General features: G+C 47.9%; 1 protein-coding gene across 4 annotated transcripts in view; it reads right to left on the bottom strand.

Moving 5' to 3' along the window:
- The window catches only part of LOC144943412 (epidermal growth factor receptor-like), an 88,202-nt gene that overhangs the window by 48,384 nt on the left and 13,608 nt on the right, over positions 1-26,210 (bottom strand). Inside the window, exon 1 of one of the 4 annotated variants that reach the window (XM_078870796.1) lies at positions 7,856-7,885. The exons of the other annotated variants lie outside the window; for them this stretch is intronic. The gene's annotated coding sequence lies outside the window, so the exon portion shown is untranslated. Of the gene's footprint in view, positions 1-7,855; positions 7,886-26,210 lie in introns of those variants that run through there. 4 annotated transcript variants of the gene reach the window in all.

Here is a 26,210-nt window from a genome sequence, read left to right as displayed (position 1 = left end):
ACGTGAGCGTCCGGCGCTGCCAGGTAACAAAACAGCGCGTGACGCCGCCACGACATCGCATCATGATCGCAGAATGATCGTAATTACAACGGCACAAAGGATGTCCATTAAATCATTCAAGCAACAGGGCTTTGTTTGTACGGAGCCCTCGTACAGTTTCTGCGAGCATTACCTGCACTTTCTCCAACTAAATTGTTTAGCGATACTGCATTGGCAGTAGTGCACAAACAAAAATAACAAAACTCAACTGCTGAAGGCCCATTGCCCAAAACGTCGAGATTTTGAAGGGGGTCAGGACCGGTTCAGATAGCCATGGCCAGGAAGCAAACCCAGGTCTCCAGGTCCAGAGCGCAGCATGCGAACCACGGTGCTGCCGCTCCATGCCTCCAATTCCTCATTCGTGGCCAGGGATAATCTCCCAACAAATTTAGCTGGGCAGTGGTGGCTACGCACGGCTGTCATCCCAGCACTGTGGAGGCAAGGGTTGGTGGATAACACAATGGTTGAAAACGCCTCTTTGTGTGGGCATCAAGGTGCCATACCTTGGCTTATCAGGGGAAGGTGGTGCAACAAATGTGGACTGCTACATCTGTTCCATCTGCACGAGATATCGCGCGCTGCCCCCTTGTACGTGCGAGCTCTCTTCCACCACGTTAATAGAGTTGGTCAAACATCCCAATCAAGGGCCACAGCGCTTGGGCGTTTGTCGTGAGCGGTGGCTCTGGCTGCCTGCCCGCTTCTCTGTGGTTTCGCCATGCCTCTGAATCTACGCAAACTGTGCACGTTACACACCAAACTAGAGTTAATTTCAACGGTGAAAGTGAGCCTAACCCAGACAAATTGTTCAAAGTCTGCACACCGAGGGCAATTCGCAGCCCCTAAAATCGTATCTGGTTACTCTAAACGTGTGGTGGACTTTATAGCTCATTTACACACTGGCCTACATACGGGGAACTTCACTTCACATGATGAACAAAATCACATGCTGTTACACAGGACAGTGCATCTCACTCAGACAAACCTATTACCATTCCACAAAAAAGACATACGTATACAACGAAGCTGATCCATAACAAAGGTTTTTTGGGTTAGATTGCATTAATATAAATGTGTTGTCAAACCCGCTACCACATGACACAATTCTGACTAATCGCCTGATGAAGCTGGTTGTAATCACCAGCGTCGCACTCGAATTGTAAATGTTGGGGGTTTACTCTCCAACACACCGGCGTGCTGAAGTAGTAACTAATTGGGACGTTTTGTTTTCGTGACAAACCTAAATAATCGGCTGTGTGTCAGGCGGTGGCGGGTTTAACGACACATTTATATTTATGCGATCTAACCCAAAAAAAACGTTATTATAGATATTGTTGGTCGCAAAAGCCCACGTGTTAAACTAACGTAGCTTGTGTTGGCCAAATATCCCACTGTTGAAAAGTTACCTAAAAATTACTCAAACTGTGGTCACACAGCAGCAGCACCATCTATGAAAACTCGTCAGGACCCTTCTGAAAAGGAGTCTTGAGACTCAGAGTGAGGCTCTTCCTGAGTAAACAAGCACAACAACAAGAATAAAGTACAAGGCGTGATCTGTATGTCTTAATCTAAGTGCAAAGCAGGCCCGTTTAAGAGTTAATGAGCAACCTTTGTGCCTTTTAGCAAAACAACAAGGTACAGTTATGTATTGTTCCTGATCACTAGCGCCAAGCTCTTCGAAACAAGAAGTTTAAACAGGAGGCGGCAATTCTGGGCTAGCCCTGCACCAGCAAGGTCAGCGTGTTTGCCAAACCCAATGAGTTTGTTGCGTGTGTGTGTCTGTGCCTGCTGTGATTGTACCCAACTTTGCTTTTAATGCATTAGCGGGCACTCTGTAATTGATTTAATGTCTACTTAAAGACAGCACAATACCCTTCACTTATAGCAGCAAGGTTGTTGTTGTTATCTCTGATGGCTTCATAAACACTCGCTGGCAATGAGTAACTCATCAAATGTCTGGGACAGTTGATCAAAGGTCATGCATGTAAAACGTGTTTTAGGTCCAGCGAAAACTAAAAATGGCTGCAATTACGAGCAATGTTCAGAATTATTTCCTATTGAATCGCCAGTTAGCGATATGCGGGCAGCGTGGATTTCAAAAGTGGTTGTCCTATGGGGAGAGTATCCCCCCTGTTATAAGAATGAGAAATTGCCACCACTGACTCAGGGCAGTAAACAGGAGATGAGCACTGCTTCAATGCTCATGTGAGCAGCAGGAAATCCCTTCGACTTGGATTGAAATTTGAGAGAAATTCATGGTAAGGATGTTATTATGATCGAATGACCGTTTCCCTTATAATGTAACACTGTATTCCTGGCACCTCTAAAGAATTCACGTTTTCTTTTCCTCCCAACACCCGCGTCAAACTTGTGCCCAAACCCTCACGGCAAACACGACGACGACGAGGCGAGCATCGTCGCGAGTTGACCATTGTGCGCAAAGTGTCCCCCCTTGCCACGGGCACACGCGAGGCCAAGTTAGAATGCACCTTCTTCTTCTTCATGATGATGATGATATATACAGTTCAGGTCTGGAGCGTGAGGACCGGGCTAAGCCGGGCGTGTCTCTAACAACAACTTTGATTGGGGCTGCTCTCCCCTGGCCGGCGACAAACAGCGCGCGCCTGCGCCCACTCGGCCCCAGCGCCTGCGCCCACTCGGCCCCAGCGCCTGCGCCCACTCGGCCCCAGCGCCTGCGCCCACTCGGCCCCAGCGCCTGCGCCCACTCGGCCCCAGCGCCTGCGCCCACTCGGCCCCAGCGCCTGCGCCCACTCGGCCCCAGCGCCTGCGCCCACTCGGCCCCAGCGCCTGCGCCCACTCGGCCCCAGCGCCTGCGCCCACTCGGCCCCAGCGCCTGCGCCCACTCGGCCCCAGCGCCTGGCTGGGGACACGCGCCGCTCTCGCCCAGCGCGGCCACTGACGGCGGGGGGGAGCGGGTGGGGGGGGAAAGAAACACGGGGGGGGGCACACAAAACGGGGGTGGGGGCACACAAAACTAGGGTGGGAGCACACAAAACGGGGGGGGGGGGGGGGGGCAAACAAAACGGGGGGGGGGGGGAAACAAAACGGGGGGAGGAAATAAAACGGGGGGGGCATACAAAACGGGGGGGGCAAACAAAACGGGGGGGGGGGGCACACAAAACGGGGGGGGCACACAAAACGGGGAGGGGGCACACAAACTGAGAGTGGCTCAGCCCGGAGTTTGTGTGCCGGGGGACCGCCCCAGAGTCCTCGCGCTTTGGCCGCGCTCCGCGTTTGTTTCTCATTTACAGAGATGTTGACGAGCCCGAGATGTTGACAAGGCCGAGATGTTTACGATCGCCGACGGCGCGTGTGTGGCGACTGCGGAATATTAGAGTCGTGGGGACGTGTCCAACACGTGTGTGTGTGTCACAGTGTGTCACGTCTGAAGCTGTTGAATGGTTCACGTCGCTGGAGCGGGCGTCTGAGCGACACCGGGAAGAGTGAACGACACCCGATTGTGCGGAAAATCAATTCGTATTTATTTTCATTATATACTCAACTAAACTATTATTGAGCTCACGATGCACGCATAGGAGTGTGGGAGTTGTGAACTGCTGTTTATAAACAAGTATGTGTGTTGGATGTAATAGGTTCAAGTTTCCCCTGCAGTGACTCCAAGCGCTACCAGTCACTGCAATCTAAAATAGGAGTCGATCGATCCCTGAATTAAATCGGCGAAAAATATATTCACCAGTTGGGTGAATGTGTCCACCCCTAATACACATTGTTTTCTAAGCCACTTAATGAACAGCCTATAAAGTAAAAGTATAGCTCATTCCTTTATGGCCTACACGATTTTTTTTAACAATACTCACAGACTAATGAGGTATGTGACCCCAAAACTCAATCGGTATGAAGCTGAACCCTCCAGTGGCTTTTCAGCACAGAACATTTTGGCCAAATAGGCTTATTTGGGAAAAAAGTTTTCTTGTTATTATTTATTATCCTGTTAATTAGACTCAAAACAGGTCTTAATTTCCATTCTTTGTAGACATCAAACATTGCAAACATACAACTGACATGTTTGGGCAAAAAACTTTATACTTAAAAGTGTACCCACGATATCGCTCATTGTTTTATCATCGTTGCCTGTTCTTTTTTTATCGATGCACTATAAAATATTAACAGTTGCATTCGCTTTGATTTGATGTGAATTGTTTATGGGACGCTTGTGTATGCTCATCCCACACACACTGGCACGTTGTGCCTTCATCTCCGATGACAGGGGGGGGGGTCACGAATTTTCTCAAAAGATGTGAAATTCGGGAAGACGCAGGTTATTTTCTTTTTCATTCGTAACAACAAAACGTGAAGACACGCAAACAAGAATCTGGCAATCCACCGAGAGATAAGGCAAAAATGAGAAGAGCAGGGAAGATTGACATGTTTTGGCAAAAACAGATGTGAATCCAATTGAGTTGACACGGAGACACGAAGCAGACACTGGCCACAGAAGCAGCAGCAGCAGCAGCAGAGCCACGCTGTCCCCTCTCTTCACCTGAAGCAGTCACTAAGAGACCGACTTTTCAGGACCGAGGACATATTTAGTAAAAATACAAATATTAATAATAAAAACATTTGCTGTACACAAACAGGCCGGTTGGCTCACGAGAGTAAAGAGTGGAACGTATCGCTGACTTACAAGCGTACTTTTTAGGGTATTGTTTTCGTTACAATAAAAGCATCAGTACCAAAAGCTACTTTTTGCTCTTGGTACATAACCGGTCATCTGTCAATTCCTCTTCATTAAAAGGTGCAGCTTGTCCATCTGTATGGGTGAGGGTTTTGGCGCGCTTTATTTACGTTTCTGCTCGTGTGCCATTTGTTTCTGTGGCTTTATTCTTGGGCTCAAAAACCACACGGAGAGGTCGCGTGAATTTGACGTCCGTGCCTTTTGGAAATCAGAAACTGTACGAACTACACTGGGCAAAAAAAAACACGCACACACGCACGCAAACACACGCAGCATAATAGTGGATGTTGAGCGTATGGATTTGCACCCACTGTAGCGGTGTCCAAACTTCACAGAGATTACACATCGACCCTTTACCCCCTTCGCATTATCTCGTTGACAATAAATTTGAATTACTCCTACAAAAGACTTTGTAAAGGACAGCTTCATTACAGGTGTGTTTGCACCACCTACACGCTGTGGTTGAGGTTTAAAACATCGGCACCCTCTCATTTTTTCGTCTTCTTTTAATGCCAGTGCTGTTGACGAGTGTGTTGAGTTTTTGTTGTCGTTGTTGTTATTTGTGCTTGTGCACCACTACCAACGCAGCAGCACCAATCAACTTGCTACTTTAACTCCAACAATGTAATGAAAGTTTAACACGTAGGCTTTCGCGACCAATATCATCCATAAGAGGTTTTTGAGGTTAGATCGCATAAATATATTAATGTGTCGTTAAAACCCGCCACCACCCGACACAGCCAACTAGCAAATCTGGCTGTCGCCTGATGAAGCTGGCTGTAATTACTGGCGAAACGTCGTACTCAGATTGTAAATGTTGTGGCTTGGCTCTCCAACACACCGGTTAGTGCTGTACTAGTGACGAATTGGCACGTTCTGTTTACGTGACAACCCTTACTAGTTGGCTCTGTCGGATGGTGGTGGGTTTTAACGACACATTTATGTATTTACGCGATCTAACCCAAAAACTTCTATTATAAATGTAATGGGAGTTGGTGCTATTATGAATTCATTTCATGAGTTTTTTTTCTTCATGAGAATCAACATTGCTTATCATAAATAATGAATGGGACACATACAAGAATAATTGCGTCAGTAAGTAAATAAATACAAAATAAGTAATCTACAGGCCTATATCAATCTACTACGAGGCTACTGTATGGCCGTACTTAACCACAATGGTTGTTGAAAGGGGTTCCGTCTGGGCACCGGTTGAGATGCCACCAGGTGCTCCGGTGGCTAGGAGATGTTAACTATCTCGCCTGATACACAGGAGGTCGTTGGTTCGATCCCGACCCTGACGCCTGCTGTATATTTGGAGTTTGCGTGTCTCTTCCTGTGGTCACGTGGATGTTTCTCTGGGTCCTCCGGTTTTTACATCCACACATTACATTTCCACACGATAAGCCACTTGTTGAGCCACCATTTGTGGTCAGGTCGCTTCTGAAGATGAGTTATATAGCTCAGTGGGCCTTACCTGGCAAATAAAAAAAATAGTTTAGTTTTAGTTTACCACTGGCGGTACTCATGGCCGGGGATGGAACGAAAGTCACCGGCTATCCCACCGCTACCCTTGCCGTCAGTATTCATCACAATTTAAATGTTTAACATCTACAGAAGGCTGGCAACACATTCACACAAACACAACCTCCGGTTCTTGAACTCAGGTTGTCAGGATCACAGTGCCGTTCCCTCGCCTACATCAGCACTCCCCATAGCCACATTTGCCAGCGTGCAAACACAAACACACGCCACCCCGCTGTGCAAATGAGCAATTAAGTTATTGTGTTCAATGGCAGGTTCCATATCGGCACACCTGCCGGCCTTCGTAATGGGACACCCGAGTATAACAGCGCACCGTCACATCACAGCTGGTTGGTGGGGGGGGGATACACTTTGTAAAATCAAGCGATCTAGATTGCATGTGGATGGCTTGCAGGGCATGCTAGACGGTGGTCAGTTTTCTCACCTAGGACTAAAACTAAATACTGTTCAACTAAATTTAGACTTCAAACTTTCGTGACTACAGGAATTCATATTCTTGGTTCTTTCGGTAAAGTCACGTAGATAGAAAACAAAAAAATTTAATAAAAAACCCCACGACGTTTCGATCGCAACACAAGCGGTCTTCTTCAGGTGGAGAGGGAAAAAATGAGACCGCTTGTGTTGCGATCGAAACGTCGTGGGTTTTTTGCTTTTACTTTCGATTTTTTTTGTTTACTATCTACGTGACTTTACAAAAAAAACCATATACAGTACTGTTAAACTACTTTTTTATATATATAACTACCCAGAAAAGCCCACTGTATCTCACGACTGATTATTCAGAAAGGCTCTGCTTGGAATGTTTAGTAAATTCCTGGTTTGGAAGTTGGGACAATATTTTTGACATATCGAAGGAAATTGGGAGTGGCTGGAAAAAATCCCTGCATGAGTGCAGAATACTTATAGGCTAACTCGAGGATAATGCATTTTAACTGTTGCAAAAAAAAAACGTTCATTGCTCCGATCATATAATTGTCACACAGACTATGGGTATATCCAATTGCAAGTTGAGTATAGGACACTGTCACTGTAAGTACGCCTCTATAAAATAAATGTGTTCACGATTTCTGTACAGTATCTTAAGATGCAGTCACATATAGATGCCATGCTAATCCACATTGCATCATATTGTTTAGGGGGCTTTTCATTCATGAACGTGAGCAAGCACACTGGCCCGATCCTGCAAATGACCTCACAGTGGTATTTCATGTCCACTTTACAGAAAATGATGCACTGGATAATTTCCTTCTGAGCATCACTCTATGGAATCACTGGGCCAGTGGTATGCATCAGATGCATCGACATGTCAATGAATATTGATTATAAAAATATTATTATGCTCTTGATACATAGGTAGAATCATGCGCATTGATATTCAAATGATATGCCAATAGTATTCAATTACACTTATGCGAATGGAGAAAACATAACACAGAACAGCATCATGACAATGTAATGACTAGTGGGGAGGCCCTCATCCAGTCGTGGATTTACAAAAGTGTGTGGGCGGCAGGGGGCTGTGTGTATGTGTACCAATGCTATGCATCCCGCGCCTACCTCGCCGCACATCGGTTCAATACCAAACGAGCCGTGCCTCGGTGAGCACCGCACCGCCGAGTTTGGCAGCGGCGCGGCCGCTCGTCACCGCCTGCCATTTGTTGACGGTCGTCACGGCGCCGTTGCCGCGGCGACCAAAAGAAACAGCCGCGCCGCCGCAGCCGCAGGGCAAGGAGACACTGTGGTGGCGACGGCGGTGGGGGGGGATCACACGACCTTTGGTAGCCGGGCAAAGCGGCCCAGTGCCCGCGCCGGGCACGCAGCCGTGCCGGGCACGCAGCCGTGCCGAGCGGCGAGTGGGCGCCAAGCGAGAGGCTCCCACGGACGGTGGCACTCGCTCGGCCGAGGAACGCGGCCACTGCGTGTGGATTCACCCGCGGGTGAGGCGGCGAGCAGGCTCCGTGTGCCCGCACACGTAATCACGGCGCCCTCCACTCACACCGGGCCCCTGCTGCTGTCCGGTGCCAAGCCACGGCCCCCGTGTCTCGGGTCCTTGAGCCCCATTGCACAAAACACGAAGATGCGATAGTTCCCCGAGAGCTTCTCAAGTAAAGCGGTGGAACCGTTGAGTAGAATAATAAGTAAATACGTGGCAGCCCTTTGTCAATCAACCGCTGTGCTTTGCTCGTGGGATTGTGTGACCATCCATCACCACCATGGTCGTCACTGCTGGTAGGAGAAGCTGGTTGGGGCGGTGGGGGCCCAGGACCGGCTCCGATATTGCACGCCACTGACATTAGCCAGGTTCGGGAATCAAACTTTGATCGCTGGGTTCATAGCACAGCGCACTAACAACTGCGCCACTGATCTACCCGGTGGGGGGGGGGGGGGGAAATCGAGGTTTTATGCAGCGACCCATTGCTTCAGTGGCTCCAAACACAGCCCTGCGTCTGGATCTGTAAGGGGGGGCGTCTGGAAAAAGTTCCCTATTCACGAGGATTACCCCTTCCAAGTCAGCTGTTCTGTTCACTTGCAGATGCAGCCTGGTGCAGTGATTTTAACTCCCGTGAGCCTTCGCAGTCAGGTGCAGGAGTCTAAATAAACCCTCCCCACGTGCGGCGGCTGCTGCTGGGCGAGTTGGGCGGGGGGGGCAAAGATGTGGTGGTGGGCACGTTGACGCGGAGCGACGCAGCCGTTCCCTGGGCCTCTCCTCCCCGAGCCCTGAATGTCTGTCACTTGAATAACCCCACAGAATGGGCGGCTACCAACATTTTCTCGCGAAACAAACGAGGGAATTAACATGCAACAGATTTTCTGGGTCCGTGCAACACCGCGCGAAGGGGCGACGGCCAATGTCTGCAGGGGCTTGGCCCAGACGGGGATTGTTTTTGTAAGTTCCATGAAGACATCGGAAGGTTGTTGTTTATGCCTCGAGCCACCCGTCAGAGCCACCACGGTCCCAGGACATCTCCGCCAACCAGCCCGACGGGTTCACGCACACCAAACACCTCCGAGCCCCCTCCTCCCCCCCCAAAAAAATAGAGAAATTAAAACTTCTTCCCTCATTTCCTTACAATTTTTGGTTCCCCACATTCCACAAGTATTCACTTAAACGCTGAGCAGGAGGGATTTCTGTGCCGTTCTGTCCTGCGGCAGAATTCACGCGCCGTGCAGAAATTCCGTGCCGCACACCTGTACAGCACCCTGAGCACGCCGTGGCCCGACACGTTGTGGAGGCGTCCCTCGATGTGCGGGTTAACGCGGTGCGCGCTACAAGTTACCCCGCCAGTGATCCCGTTATTTGTCACGATTTAGGTTTGCAATTCGAATCAATAATTGATGATTTTTGTTGTCTCGTTTTAACTCTTATTTGTACCGATTGCATTTGTTTAGTACGTCTAATTTGTGCAGTGTTGTTCGCTCCATTAGCCCGCAGACAACATGATAGTTTACAACAACTTGCATACATCGTCCGCGTGCATCGTGAATAACCGACGATGAATGCATGGTGCAAGAATCGTGTGTAGAGGAGGAAGCGTCCGGTGGTCACAAATCATCCCCCGACAGTCCCCCCAACCACGCACGCTGCTCTGGAGACGCACTCCAAAGCCACCCTCAATTTAGGCGCATCCTGGTTCGGCATCTACGTCCCATCTGCCAACCCCACTGCCCCTATTACATTTGGTGCTTAATTCCAGCAAATTAACGCGGGGCAACTTCATCGCTGGGGAGCTCCAGGACAATAGCCCACAGTTGTGGTCCTTCCAGCCAATCCCCCTTAACCTTACGCCCATCAAGCGGCTCACGGTGGAGTGTTACGTTACCGAGCAGCTGAGGCTCCATTGTTTCATAATCCCCCGTAGCACTATCACAATTACTACCAAGGCCTATTTCGCTCGGATCCCTCATTCTTGAAACCCGTGTCCTCGAATCCGCATTTGTGGACACGGATCAAAAACTCAACATCGATGTTAAGAATTGGATTGTGGTCGTGGCATCAGAACCGACTGGCAAATGTAAAACATTTGTCATCGTTACCACAACACAAGCGCCTAGCTTTATTCACGCAAGCCCCTGAATTTAGCAAAATGCTGAAGGTTAAAGGGCACTATCCCACACGCGTTCGAAAAAGAGTTGAAAAATAAAACTGTATTAAATGACACATTGCCACGCTACTCGAGACGTCACCATGGCCGAAGCCGTCGACGCCACCCCACCACACCTCGCCAACGCTCTCTCTACCCTCCGTCGGATCGCACAGCTGCCGCACAGTTGACACGCGGTGACCTCCAAGATCGGCCCTGACGGTCTCTCACCATCTGCTCTTAAGTTTGCCTTGGTCACTGGACCCGCTACTGGATATTCGAGCACACATGAGTTTGAAGGGAATGCTCTGAATAACACAAAAGAGAGCTACTTGGGAAGAGAATGTGTGAGGGTTCGTTTTGCTTTGATGTAGGATGTATTGCACCATTGTCCCATGCTGGGCCACAACAAATAAAGAAATATTCCCGACATCACATCCAGCCCCATAGCAAAAACACAAACACACGGGTGCATGCACGCCAATCCAACTCCCATTGTTTACATCTGTTAACAATCAGATCAGACAGCAACGAATGATCAGCACTGCAAACAAACACACGAGTATTGTATACATCACAAGGTGAGGTACTCCTGTTTATATATACATGCCAGTATACTTCACACTTTAATTATCTTATGATAATGGCTGAGTGCCACCATTGGGGCTGAGTGCCACCATTGGAGATGAATGCCACATCTTTGTCTGCAAAGAGAGACTTGAGTCGACTTGATCCAGACCCTAATATTTCCATTAACTTGGCCTTTCATTAAACCACGCTGAATGCGTACAATCTCATCACATCAGGGAAGCTAAATAGAGGTGAGTCGGGTTAGCAATTTGATGGGTGACCACATGGAGGGCTTGCTAGGTGTTGAAGGCGATGGGGCTGCAAGGTGCGGCGAGCAGATCAGACGGTGCTGAGTGTCATCCCCCTCGTATCCACCGTGGATTCCCTCCGGGTGCTCCGGTTCCTCTCGCACACCCCTCATTCACCGTTTTGACCGGATATCCCAACGCAGGACCCACCTGATGTTTGAAACTACAAGGGCTTCCTGGATAAATTAGGCATTCTTTAATGATATTTACTGTGATTACTACTGTGGGTTTGTTTTAAAGACACCTGGGTTTGAATTATGCAAGACATTAAAGTGTGCTTTCTAATTACGAGACCATTGGCACCGAGGCTCCTATATTGGTTTTTAACCACCTCACCAACCAAACTCATGGCTTTGCAGCAAAACAAGTCACCACTGTTTAACCCCACGCGTAGGTTACAAACAACACACAAGCCACGCCGCACATACGTTTCACAATTTAACGCTCATAACCTGGCGCCAGCAGTGTGGCACGTTGCGTGTGCTCTAAACGTAAATCCTTGAGCTGCACACGCACTTTCGTTCGCGAGAATTACAAGAGTATTTAACGTGTTTATTTGCTGCAATGTGCGTTTACTCGAACGATTTTTTTTCCGAGCCGCCAGGTTCGGCGAGCGGAGAGATTTGTCACAGAAGCGCCACGAAGTGGAAGTAAAACTAAATCTCTCACGGCGGCGTCGTCGCGGCAGAGAGACATTAGCGTCGGCTCCCGCACGCGCGCACCACCACCAGGCGAGAGCTTCCGCATTAATAATGCAATGGATGGGAGATTTGCCGTGTAAAGTTTAACTTTTTAAAATTCATGAAGTCTTCCCCTTTCTAACTTTGACCCAAATCGAAGGAGGGCCGCACTCTGCACACAGCGCTGGCAGTACGTACACGGTCAGAGCTTTCACGTTCGCCTTCATTGACAACGTTGGAGCTGAAATGTATAAACGGGAGAGTCGCGGTTAGGCTGTGCACATGAAATTCGCTTTCAAAACAAACAACCCAAACATGAAGCTGAAACTGCTTTTCAAAAGCTCCCTCGGCAAGTAAATGTGGAATATTCATCTTCTCATCCATTCATACGCTATAAGGGCACAACTTCTTACGAAAGTTGCACGAGAATGCTTTTAACGTTTCCTACGCAGGACCGAGGGAATGCAAGCAGAAAAAGCGCCGGAGTGGCGTACGAACGGCAGAGTAGCTGTAAAACCAGCGTTGCGCACCCACATGCGCAGACACAGAATTAAATATACATACAACCCCAGAGATGTTAGAGTGCGACGGGAAACTTCCCCCGTCTCCACCACCACCGGGGGGGGGGGAGGTGGGCCTCGTTTCCCCTGGTTTCCTGCTCGGCTTGATTACTTCCAAGCGAGAAGGGCTCTCCGCTAACCGCAGAGGCCCACGCTCGCGCTCAGAAATGAAGAACGTGCCCTGCAGGGCTTCAAACGTTTCCTGCCGGACCCTGGCGGCAACGTGGAATTACTCCCGATGTGGCCGCTGACCTCTTCTTGCGACCTTTATTTAGCTGCAGTGTTTTATAAATATGGGATCACGTAGTTACACGGACACTTGCCGCGTGTAAAGACCGAAGTCCGGAAACAAAGTGTGGAACGAATAGTTTGTGTATACACATGGTAATCCATTTATAGGTTCCCCACTGATTTATAACGATCACCTTATTTTGGTCTCACCCACTTGACTTGATTGTTGTGCAAGCGATGAGCTCGATATCTGACACACGAAATTTATGAAATATGAAGTAACTGGACCGAGATTGGTGAAGGACACAGAGAAGCTTTGAATGCAATGTTGTTTTATATGAATATGTACATATGACATACACATATCCATGATTTTACATCTCTGGACATCCACCTCTGGACTAATGCAGTGAGTAACTGATGTAAACTCTAACGGGGTTCTAGAAGGGCTATAAAGCACAAATAGAGGCGAGTTCATGCTCGTAAGTAGTCAAATCTGAAAAAGTGAATCTTTGATTTTGGGGGGAAAATACAATAATTTATTATTTCATAGCCACCCCCCCCCCCCCCCCCCGAATAATTGGACGCAAAATACTTTAACATTTTTATTCTTACGCCGATAAAAACTTGTACCCTGTATTTCTACAACGGCATTTTTGGGGGTATTTCCTGTGAGCCCGTGGCACTGGAGCCGACAGAAAGCAGACAGAGGCTGCCCCCATTGTCTCGTGCAGTAACAACACACAGGGCGATCCATGTATGGACACCCTACTAGAATAATAGGGGCGGCATTACCACATACAGCAGAGCCATGTGAGCAGCCCTCATTAAATGGCAATTGGTGCTATTTTATAATAGGCATTTCTTAAGTTTTACTTCAGACATTCATAGCTAGTATAACGTTTTACATGGTACACAATGTATCTGCCCTTGCTTTTACTATCTTGCTTATGAGTTTATATAGAATTATATGTATGCCTGTGTATGTACAAGTCAAGGTCCCATCACAGCCATCGCTGTTCATGCCAGCACACCTCACCATCACCTCCTTCCTTCTGTCAGATCCCGTAGCCGACCTTGTAAGTCAGAATTTGACTTGCAAGGTCGGCTTGTGTACGCACGCACACACACAGTACTTGTTTATCTATGTATTTGTGTACATTCATGAATGTAAATACAGTGCTGTATGTATACTACTTCATATGCACGTGTGGAGTATGGCAGATCTGTTCCATAGCATACCTTTGTATGGATGTATGCGAGTGGTGGCACAGTGATTAGCTGATTGCGTTATTAACCTGCCGGATAATAATTTTGTATTTCTCGTGCATTCATAACAAACATCAATGGGCAGTTTAATCTGAACCTCAGCAAAGTCAACTCGGCCTAAAACGAATAGCTGGTGGAGTGTGAAAACATTAACAACGGACGAGACAAAGGCGAGCGAACACTCTACTCGGCACAGAACCCCCCCCCCGTGGGCCCTATCAGCCTTCATAGGTGTCAAACAGCACTTGCCCCAACGGTCTAGGTAGGCTATACGGGGGGTCTTTGTCTTTGTTTGCCATCGACGACAGAGCAGCAGATGAACTGGGCTGTCCTGTCAAGCCGTGGAACGGAAGACCACCCATGCTCCTGCACAGTGACATATTACTCGTCATTTTTCACAACTGCAAACAAAATAAAATACATATTTCATTTGTTTGCCTCCTCTGACCCAAATCCCTCTCCGGCTCTCCCACCCCCGCGCACCCTCAACGGAAACCCTAAATAAATGGGAAACTGTCAAAACTATCCATGGGAGCAAAACCACTGTCTCTTGTGTGCAGCACGATGCTACAAGGAGTCGCTCGGAGCGAGAACGCCTACGCAAGAGAACGCGATAGCCAAGGCTGCCTCCCTTCCCTGCAGTACACACACACACCACCACAACAATGAATGATTTGTCATCTTTACACGTGTCATCCCCCCACCCCCCAATTATTGTTTATTACAACGGTCCTAAAAGCATCATGAGACTCTTATAGGGAGCAGTACGACACCTGTGTCAGAGAACTTGCCTGAAAGATGATGCAAGACAACTTCATCTGAAGTCAATTCAAAAGGCCATGTTTGCACGCAAGGAGCACATGTTCTGTATGCCCTGCAAGGAGGGTCTATCAAACCAGTGCTTTATTTGAACATATGGAATTAGTTGAATTCGGTGAAAACATAAATGAGATAAGGTGGTTTTTGTCTTCCATTAATTTGTGACCAGGCTGAGGACCATCAACTTGCTACACTTGGGAACCAGGTTAAATCTCAGATGGATTCTCACCAGGTAAGGCTCACTTGGCTATACAGCTCTTTTTCAGAAGCAACCTGGCAACAGATGATCGCTCAACAATGTGGTTTATCATGTTAACATGTATAACAGCCAAATACTCTAAACACATCTTTATAAATGTGGAGGGAAAAACCGGAGGACCCGGAGAAAAATCCAGGCGACCACGGGGAGAACGTGCAAATTCCAAATATACAGGCATCAGGGTCGGGATTGAACCCACGACCTCCTGTATACTAGGCGAGGTAGTTAACATCTCGCCACCGTGGCGTCACGTCCACAGCAATACTTATGACAATGTGCAGTGATACTCAGTGATACACAGTGAGCCCAGAAAACCAGGTCACTGAGGCTTCTCATTACGCTCTACAGATTCACTTGTGTGCCGGCTTGTGCACCCGTAAATGCAAGTACACATACATACAAAGATAAACAATATTCCAGATGATATACTGCACTTTATAATCATGGGGAATCTAGTTGTGTAACTTTTTACCATCTCCACCTGCTTAATTCCTCCAGATTGGTGAAGTAATTTTCTTCTACGCCATTTGATCCGAATGTTGAGGGCCCAATGCCCACCGTTACCCAGTACTGTCAGGCATTACTGCTTCGTGTTGTTTCATGTTAAAAGTACACTAATGACCACAAACATGATACAATTTCGCAACACTGTTTGCTTGTGACGCAGACCAAATATGAAACGTGAAAATGACTCACAAACCATTTAGAAAAAAATTAATAATGAACTTGAGTTACAACCCTTCCCTACTAGCTGCAGAACACTGAGGCACGCCTCGTTTGCAGAAGAGATCGTGTATAGTTGTACAGCACTCACCTGGTTAAACAGACAATATTGATTAATTGATTGAGTGCTACTGCTGGGGACGAGTTTAGCGGGGCTGCTGGAGATTTGGTTAAAGATTAAACATTTCTAGCAGACCAATACAACCGCCATTCACCACTAAGCGACGGTGACGTCACAACGGCGCCTGTGCCAGGCCAGGTGCACTTTGAGGCTATCACGTGAAGCAACAGTCCATGACGCACGCGCACAGACGCACGCGCACAGACGCACATACACGTGTGGAGGGGGATTCTCACAGGACAGTGCCTTGACCTGATCAGCAGCTGGCAAAATGTTAACCACCTCGCCTGGTATACAGGAGGTCGTAGGTTCAATCCCAACCTTGACGGCTGTGAATATTGGAATTTTGCACGTTCTCGCCGTGGTCGTGTGGATTTTCCTCCGGGTCCTCCAGTTTTTCCCTCCACATTTAGAAACATGCGTTTAGAGCAGTGGTTCTTAACCTTTACTGCAGCCTGCAACCCCTTTGGTTCTCAATCGTAAAAAATGTATGTTATTAAATAGAGGTTTGATGAAACAAAGTAGTTGGCCTTATGTGCCCGTTCTTAATTTACCTTTTCCATAATTTACCTTCCAAAACAATCTGGCATGTCTCGCACTCCCAGGGGTGCGTGCAACCCAGGTTAAGAACCACTGGGTTAGAGTATGTGGCTGATGTAAATTTCCACATGATAAGCCACTTCGTTGGGCTATCATTTGTGGCCAGATCGCTTCTGAAAAAGCTATATAGCTCAGTGGGCCTTACCTGGTAAAGTAGAACAGTATACTTTTAAATTAGTTTAGTTTAGAGTAACCATGAATCGTTTAATCAATTAAAATCGTTTCTTTATGCTCACAAAACGTGTGTCAGTCACGCACGTGTGAAAATTGATCAGTTACGATTCATGCTAATTACATAATTGCGTTACATTTATAATAATGGAGTGAACAAAACTTTACAAAAAAGATGCGGAAAAAAATAACAAACAATACAAATGAGATGCCACAAAGGAGATTGCAGTACCGAATCATAACAATTCATCACTTGGGAGGCACGGGTGGGGGAGCGTCCGTGTGGTCTACACGGAGTGGGAAACGCAACAAGGTACGTTGGAATGTGCATAATAAGAATACCGTACACGTGACATGCCATGGCAGAAGAGGACGAAGATGCAAACAAAACAAGGAAATGTCCCGTCTCTAGGTCTGTACGGCAGGCTGGGCTTGTTCCACGCGCCACAGCTTCGTCTACTCTGCAGTTACGCCGCTTTGAGACCGGTTATCAAACGTTTGTGCATTTCCGAGAAAAACGAACAGTTCAAACACACAACGCCACCTCAGCCTCTCCTCGGCTTATAGCCGTTGTCCTCACGGGCACCCCGAGCCACCGAACATCACGGCGCAGGCGACGAGATCGGCGGACCGCTGTGTGCCTTTTCTCTGCCGTGGTACTCCGATAATATAAAAACGATTCAATTGTTCTTTGCATTATTACATACGAAGCTGCTTTTGTTGTTGTATACGTCCATCAACTTTCACCAAGGTTAAATTACGAATATAATAAGCCAAGAATGTGTATGTCCCGTGCGTGACGTCACTCCACATGAGGCCCACCCCTCTCATTAATATTCATGAGTGGGTGTTTTTACACTCACGTAGAAGGTCGAGCTAAATTAAATAATTTATTACGCAAAGTTGCTTCAAATATGACGTTTCTTTACAGAAAGTGACGGTAAAAAATACATCTACGCAGCACAGTGCTATATCCGTGCGTGACGTCACTGAAAAAGAGCCCCCCCCCCCTTCATATTCATGCCCGCATGGAAACTTACACGAACGCACAAGAATGTCGCGCACTCCACATGCCGCACCCCTCCCCTCATTAATAATCATGAGGGGGTGACGTCACTCAACATGCCGCACCCCTCCCCAATGACCATTAGCAAGTGACGTCACTCCACATGCGGCAACCCCCCCCCCCCTCATTAATAATCATGAGCTCAACAATTTTTCTATTGAATATTTCAGATTTACTGCAACATACACCCATCCTAGGATGGTCATAAAAGCTAGTAACAAATAATACAACAGGTTTTGGGCAATGGCTCTTCTTCATAACCACCTGGCATGCTACAAATGTACAATGAAGAAGGGTCATTGCCCGAAACGTCACCTCTTATATATTGTTCTCTTTAAGAGCGCAGTGATATTGACGAATGTGTCTTTTGTTGCCATTTGTGCACCACTGCCAACGCAGTGTCACCAAATAAACACAACATGAACTCAGTACGTTTGGCGGTGGAGGGATGACATGGTCATCTCCGGTCATCCTCACAGCAGCAGCATTTGGCTGGCCATCGAACAAAGACGGTCACTACATCGCGCGCTTTCAGATGCCCTTTTGCGGCCATCTGGAACGCTCTTCCTTCCGATATAAGCAAGCCGCTGGGTGCTATGCGCTTTTAAATATGTATCGAAAACTATTTTCTTTGGAACTCTTTTATGTGTTTAGATTGTTGTCCTTCCCCCACACCTCCGATTAGCACGGTTTTCTACGTACGGTACGAAAGAAGTTCAAAGTACATAGGTACATTTGGTGTAGGTGTATAGTGCTCACTAAAACAATAAACGGTTGCTGACGTGGCTCCATTCAATCCGGGAGGTGCACCTGTGCCGGGCGGTGTGGAGTCCCGTCACGAGCGCTCACAAGAAAGGCGAGTGGGCTACACCAGCCAATTCACAAACATTTTATATCTATGCGTCATTTTAATCTTATACTATAACTTAGATGTGTAATGATTCACAACCCTCCACCTTCCAGTGCTTCGATGAACTGCCACGGGTTCAGTTGAAGAATGCTGGCTGGCAGGGTGCACATGAACACGTCGCACACGTGCGTGAGTTTAAACATCATCGATTCGAACACAAGTGGTTCGATGATAGCATCGTGATCTTAAGAATCGAAATAAATCGATGCCATTATGCATCGGTAGACATCTACGGAACACAAATGCACGGAGTTCATTCCTACCACTTACGCAGACACGGTTAACACCATTATTCTACAATTCTTATGAAAAAAAACACTTGTTGAATCGCTGAGCTGTTATCGTTGGCCATGTAATTCCAAGCGCTCAGCACACCAAAGGATCTTTTTTTTGCAAACTTCAAATTTTTTGTCCAACTTGTCTTTGACAACGACAAGAAATAGATTTGATCGGCCGGCACGGCTTGCGTTGCAACAAGCGTGACCTTTGACTGAGCGACGCGTCATCCCCATTCCACAAGCATCCTCAACCGGTGGCGCGTGGGCGCCTGCGAGTCAGCGCTCATGACGGGACTCCATCCACACGGCCTGGTACGGGTCCTCCTGCCCAATGCAAAGGAGTCACACATTCGGCCAAGCGGGTTTCTGTGTATTTAAATATATAAATATTGTAATGCGTCCACGCATCCGCCACGGAGCCGTGTGTCTCAACAAGACACTGTGGTCAGATGCCTTGTCGGATTAACAAAGTGAGCGAGCAGAACACCCACCCCTGCAGCAGCACTGCAGCCCACACGTCGACGCTTCAAAAACGGGCGTAAATTCGTACACTTTGCGATCGGTTATATTGTGTCTCGTAGATTATTATACGCAAGAGGTGTGGTGCGCATCGCCTAGACCACTGATTCCCAACCGTTCAAGAACAGCAAAGCAATCTCAACTCTAAAATATTTTTTTGCGGAACCACATTTGGTAAAAAAATTAAAGTGTCGTTTTGTGAAAATAAAATCTTATCTGCAACGTCGCCACAGACCACTTCCCACGGCCTTGTGGTTTGCGGCCCACCAGTGGCCGACGGACAAAAGGTTGGGAACTCCTGGTCTGTGACATCTGGCCAAAGATGAGCAGACTGTGACGCAAACAATAGATTATGTCATCCCTCCATGTACAACCCCAGCTAGGGTCCTGGGAAACGCGGGTTTATTTAATAGCGTACATAGGCGCGCAGTTTAAAAATTCTATATTTAGCCATGAAAGTGTTACCAAGTCCTCATATCAGCTTGTCTGGAGTGTCCCGTTTGAGACAGACGGCTATTTCCCATACTGATGTAGAACTACCTCGATAAAAGCCCCAAAGTAAATAACTTGAAGAATATTTTACACCAATAAGTGCGTACTAGTAGTCACGTCGCTTGTCTCATGTTCTCCTTTACGAGCCAGCATAACCCTGACGAGCCACACACCGAACAAGACACAGGATAAAGTCCAATTCATGAATTGGTTAAAACTCCCTTTTGTGCAATTTCTGGTGAAAAAGGTCCGGAATCTTCTTGACTAACAATCCCTTTAGTTACCAAGATGTGTATTTGGACCTTGCAATGGAATAGTACTTTATATGAATGCATTGTGATTTCTTGGATGCATGGTGATATAATTGTTTCATTTTTATGGGACAGCTTGAGCAAAACAAGTCAATAAACGGCTCTGGAATTTGAAGGAAAAAATAGTCAGTTAGCTTTATTGTCTAGTCAGACATCTACATGTCATAACTTCCACCGCACCAGTTCCTGCAAAAATTCCCGTGCATTCATTGCGGAAGGAGGTTCCCGCCCAGCTGCGTGCGGAGCGCCGCGCCCCCACCATTGTCGCGTCACCATCGCCACTCGGGCCGAAAAGAAGCCATCGGGTTCGCATCTTAATGGGGGCAGAAAATCAGCCGGGTCCATTTATTAGCACGCGCCAGGTGCGTCCGGGTCGGTGAAGCGGACGAACGCCGGCTGCTGCCACCCAACCGAGCAGGGGACACCTGATAGGGCGACTGCCCCCCCCCCACTCCTGCCCCCCCCCCCACTCCTGCCCCCCCCCACGCCGCTCCTTCACGCCGCCTTGGTCGCGTCCCACGTGCTTCACGTCGGCGCTGTCAGCGTCGCTGCCGAACCGCTCCCCGATCCCACGCTCGGCTGCTCGCTCTCGGTGGGACGCCCGCGCCGACAACCACAATCAGGGTGCCCCGGTGGTCTGCGGCGACGAATTGCAACCCCGGCAACAGAGATCTGCAATGTCTGTGCCTGGATTTGTAAAAGCGGACGTTAATTGTTGCTCCTGTGCATGATCAGTCTGCTTCATTTTTGTTTGTAGTTGATATCAATGGGCTGGCTTTAAAACCATTGTACACTGTGCATATATCACAGCGGTGTGTATGTTGCGTGGCTACGCGTTGTGCTGTGTATACGCTTGTGGAACGTGTGCAGGCGCGCAGAGCCACCGTCTCGTTAGGGACCTCCATTTGTCCTTCTCCGTGCCTCTTTCTGCGGCCGTTTTCATGCCTGTGTCCATCTCTCCGTGCTTCTCTTCGCGTGTCGTTCAACACGTGTATCTGTGTACCCTTTGGTGTCTCTTTGTCCATCCCCATATGCTTTTCGGTGTGTCGGTCTACCTGCTTCTCCCACCTCTGCAACCGTTGCCTTCGTCTTCCTCTCTTCACGTCTCCGTCTGTCTACGTTCCCCTGTGCGCCTGCTTCTGCGTGCACTTGTATCTCTCTGCGCGTGCATGTGCGTCTCTGCGTCCGCCTCTGTGTTCATCTCTCCCGCTCCACGTCTGCATCGAGTCACCCCCCTCCCCACAACTTGGGTCCCTCTCCCCCCCGTCAGCAAAGGCGCCCCACGTAGCGCCCAGGCGGCTGTGCCCGCCACGTGAGCCGAGCTGGCGCGCCCGTGCTTCACACTTCGTCGCCCGAGTCGGCCCCTCGGTCGCCCAGGGCGCAGCGCCACCGTGGCACCGACCCACGTCGGTTTCTCTCGCAACGCTCTTGACGCGGCCTGACCCACCAACCCCCCCCCCCTCCATTAAGCCGGCCGAGCCAACGGGCGCGCAAGTCGGAGGGTCGTGTGCGGTCACGTCTCTCTGGCAGCCGCTCGTCTCGCGCGCAGCTGTAATCCCGACGGGACAATGCCCTGTTGTGGTGGCCAATGGCGAGGCTCCTCCCGGGGAATGTAGCCGACGCCTCGCGCTCAACGAGAGACGCTCGCAGCTGCCGGCGCAGCACCGAGCGAAGCCCCGAAGCCGGGCCACGTGCGCTTCTCTCTCCCAGTTTTTTTGTAACCTTCTCAGTTGCTCGGTCAGCATTGCTCCGACGTACGTGTACATGTGCAGGCCTGCCTGTCAATCCACTGCTGGATGAGGACCTCTCCATGCCCATGCGAGCGGGTCGTGAGGTTTAATTGACTGCACTTCACAGCGCTGTTAAGTACGGGTTGCCGAAGGTGTGTGTAGAAATGCGGAAGCGTAAAAGGTACAGAACGACAACAATGGATCTTGCCGCATTGCCTTTGACGCGTTGCCTTTTACTACGCACCACGTATCCCCGTAGCACCGACGACAAACTGTTTGTGCAGGGTGGTCACCGTGTCGTCACTGGCCAGGCTCAAGCCTGCTCAGTTTCCAAGATCTGACAAAACTGCTCGCTTTCCGGGAAATTTGGTCAAAGTAAAATAATTCGTGGAAAACTAAGATTTTAAAAACTACATTTGTAAGTGCTACTGGAACCCAACAATTGTACGGCTATGCTCTCCTCTGCAAGCAGCCCTGAGCCAGAGGTGTACATTCCACATTCCTATGGTACGGGTCATGCTACCATCTGACAAATGGAGAAAAATATTTGTACGGGTTGCCAAAGCATGTGTTGAATAAGACAATGAGGGATGGCCGTCCCATGGGGAGGCCTCCATCCAGCAGTGGATAGGCCACAGCCGATGATGAAATGTGAATAATTGTTTACGAAATAAAAAAAACTGCCTAAAGTACCACACGTTAACTATACGTAAGTGTTTACATAAATAAGACAATAGGAAACCAAATCACAACACCGAATCTTAAAGTGAAGTGTACGCAAAAAGTAAAAATGACTTCATCATGAAGGTTTTTGGATGAGATGTAATAACTCTCAATGTGCTGTTAGCCCACCCCCACCCGACACAGCCAACTAGTGGGGTTTGTCACGTGAACAAAATGTGCCAATTAGTTACTTCAGCACAACGGTGTGTTGGAGAGTCAACCCGCAGCAATTATTATTTGAGTACAACTGTTCGCTGGTGATAACAACCAACTTCATCAGGCGATGTGCCAACATTCTGAAGAAGTATTTCTGTCGCAAAAAGCCTCCGTGTTACATTTAGTTTGCTGCCCTTCCCCCCACCTCTGATTGGCACAGTTGGCTACGTATAGTGTGAAGAAGATCAACAGACTAAAATATATATAAATTACTTGCAAACTTTTAATGTGTGCCACATAGTTGCTACAGAATTTAAGGTTTTGTAAGGACTATGAAGAGGGTCAATGCCCAAAATATCGCCGATTATATATTTGTCCTTCTCAGGCCGCAGTATTATCGACAAATTCTTGAGTTTTCCACGTAACAAAAAATGTGCGTGCATGTTTAGGAATCACAAACAGGAATGCATTTATTATTTAAAACAAGCATTACACAAGCTAGCAATCAGCCGGGCTCCTAGCCCAACATCTGCTGTGTTTAGGCAATTCCCACATTTCCGGAAAAGTTCAAAAGATTTTTCGGAAGTCGACACAACCGAATATTTTTTTTCTGGGAAGACAGAAACCAGCTGATGAAACAAAAAAGTCAAAACGGAAACAGGAGAGCAGAGGCAGGCGCAACAGTGCGCAGCTGGGCGGCTTTTATCTACTTGGCAACATTTGTGCAGTAGCGCAATGAGATATGAAACAGCTGCACAGATGGACCAAAGTGAAATCTGCGGAACCAATCGCCAGCATTGACAAACATCTGCGGCAGCGTGCCCAGTTACAACACCTTCCACTGAAAACTTGCTCCTATATCCTACTCGTGGAACAATTCACAGATTTATCGATTCACGATCATTCGTACTCTCATGGTACGAAACGTTGATCGTACAACGCAAGAATCGACGATTCACAATTTCTACAAGTGATGTGACATTATTGAGGCTAATAAAGTAAATGAGATGGTGAAAAGCGAGACAGAACAGCGGAGAAGAAATACAAGCGAAACTGTAAAAACGACACCAAATAGTAATCCTGCGACTCCTGATTCATAACACGTCACCATAAGGGGTGAATCGTTACATCTCGAATATAATCCACTGCCTGATGAAGGCCTCCCAACACCACGACAGCCATGGGGTTTGTCTGACTTTACTCAAGTATGCTGGTCAGTGCGTGTTGGTGAAGTGGGGGCACCCTGAACCGATTCAGAGATCACTCACCACTGATGTTCGCCATTGCGGGAATCGAGCTCAGGCCACGGAGTTCACAGTGCATTTATCAATGTGCAACCGCTTACCCCCTTCACTCACTATTTCTAAACTATTCATTTGATTTTACGAGGTCAGGCCCACTTAGCTATACAGCTCTTTTTCAGAAGCGACCTGGCCACAAATGATAGCTCAACGCAGTGGCTTGTCATGTGGAAATTTATAGCAGCCAAATACTCTAAATGTATGTTTCTAAATGTGGAGAGAAAAATCGGAGGACCCAGAGAAACATCCACGCGACCACAGGGAGAACATGCAAACTGCAAATAAACAGGTATCGTCAGGGTTGGGATCGAACCCACGACCTCCTGTATACCAGGCGAGGTAGTTAACATCCTGCGGCATCGGCGCCCCATTGTGTAACTATTAACATAGTAACACAATGGCAAGTTTCAGTGTCTGTTTTCACAGATTTGTAAGGAGGCAGCCAAAACATTTAGAGTCATACAAAAGACAGGCGTACATTTAAAAGTTGCAATGTTTGTATATTTCTCTAGTTGTGACCAGGTCGTGACAGACACAAACCAGGAGGTGACATGTGACATAGGTGACGAATATGATTCGTGCATGTTGATTGTTAGAACATAACATAACTGAGGAATGTGTGGGAGCTGTTGAACATTTGGGGTTAAAAAGACAACACAAGCCAAGACAGGAATGCGATGTTTTAGCCTTTGTGCTGTTCCGCAGTTCTTTGTTCCTGCATATCCGGCCGGCAAATTTAAAAGAGCATAAAGAATTGAACAATAAACTGCTTCCATTGGGCGTTGATGTTTTATTCAGAGCTTAACTTTGAATATTATATGCTCAAATGAAGTGGGGTATTTTTTACATTTTGGAATCTGAAATGGTGCAAGTCATAAAATATTCCTTTTTTTGTTGGGGTGCTGAAATTACCTGAACTTGCAATGCTTTTAAAATATATATGCAATGTATGTTTAAAACATTTTTGGAGAATTTGAGAATATTCCCAGCAGACCAATTTACAATAAGCCGCCAAGATAAAGTTACAACCCAAAATAAAAATAGCACGCTTTCCGCAGTGTGCCCTGGAAAAGTTGTGAGCGTGATACGGTTGTAGAACTTCACAAGGCTTTGACCTTTATGCCACAACAACTGTGTTCACGTTCATATCAATGCCGCGCGTGATCACAACACAACACTTGCAGAGATGTGCAGTCTGCAGGAGAGGAGGGGGGGGGGTGCGATCTCGCCAGTTCAATAGGGGACACTGCGGGGTCATCTCACAAGGAGGTAGGAGGGGCGAGTCGAAGGGCAAGCGATTTGAGTCGACGCCTCGGTCTCTCTCTGTGCCATGTGGAGGAAGCAGCATCGCTTAACACTCCATTTTTCATGGGAGACATTATGCCAGCTGTCCCGCTTACATCCCGACATTCGCAGGGCTAAGAGGTCTCCTCGCAGGGGGACGTCATGGTGCAGGCCTATGCCAAATTTACCAGGCGCAGTGAAAGGATTTCGCCACGGGTGCCTTTGCAACAGGCGGAGGACGGAGAACCTTTTGCGCCACACGGACATTTTCACATCTCGGCGGCGGAGATGCCGGCGGAGTTATAAGCCGATTTGCGTAATTGTGGTAATTAAGAGAACTGCCACAGAGCCACTATGTGACCCAAATGTGCATTTTTTGTTTGTTTTCTTAACCATTTTGCACAAGTCTGATCGGATCGCGAGCGCGTGCTCACTCATGTCCGTGACGTCAAGAAATGCTCACACCTTGCCATTTGTGGGCACACGCAATTAAACAAAAATTCGTGGATCTCGCAAGGCTTAACAGTCAAGGCAGCAGTAGCCGTGTAAACTATATTCGAAATCTATTCCTAAATTAAGCACCGTGGTTGCCGATTGAACTTCTCTCGTACCGTACGTAGCCAACCGTGCTAATCGGAGGTGCGGGGGAAGGATAGTAAACTAAACACATAAAGAAGTTCTAAAGAAGTTACATTTTTATCTAGAGTTAAAAGTGCACAGCTTCAGTGGCTTCCTAATATCGGAGCGTT

Source organism: Lampetra fluviatilis, chromosome 31 (assembly GCF_964198595.1).
Source record: "Lampetra fluviatilis chromosome 31, kcLamFluv1.1, whole genome shotgun sequence".
NCBI lineage: Eukaryota > Metazoa > Chordata > Hyperoartia > Petromyzontiformes > Petromyzontidae > Lampetra > Lampetra fluviatilis.
Note: the sequence above shows the minus strand (reverse complement) of the source record. Positions and strands in the feature narration are given on the sequence as shown.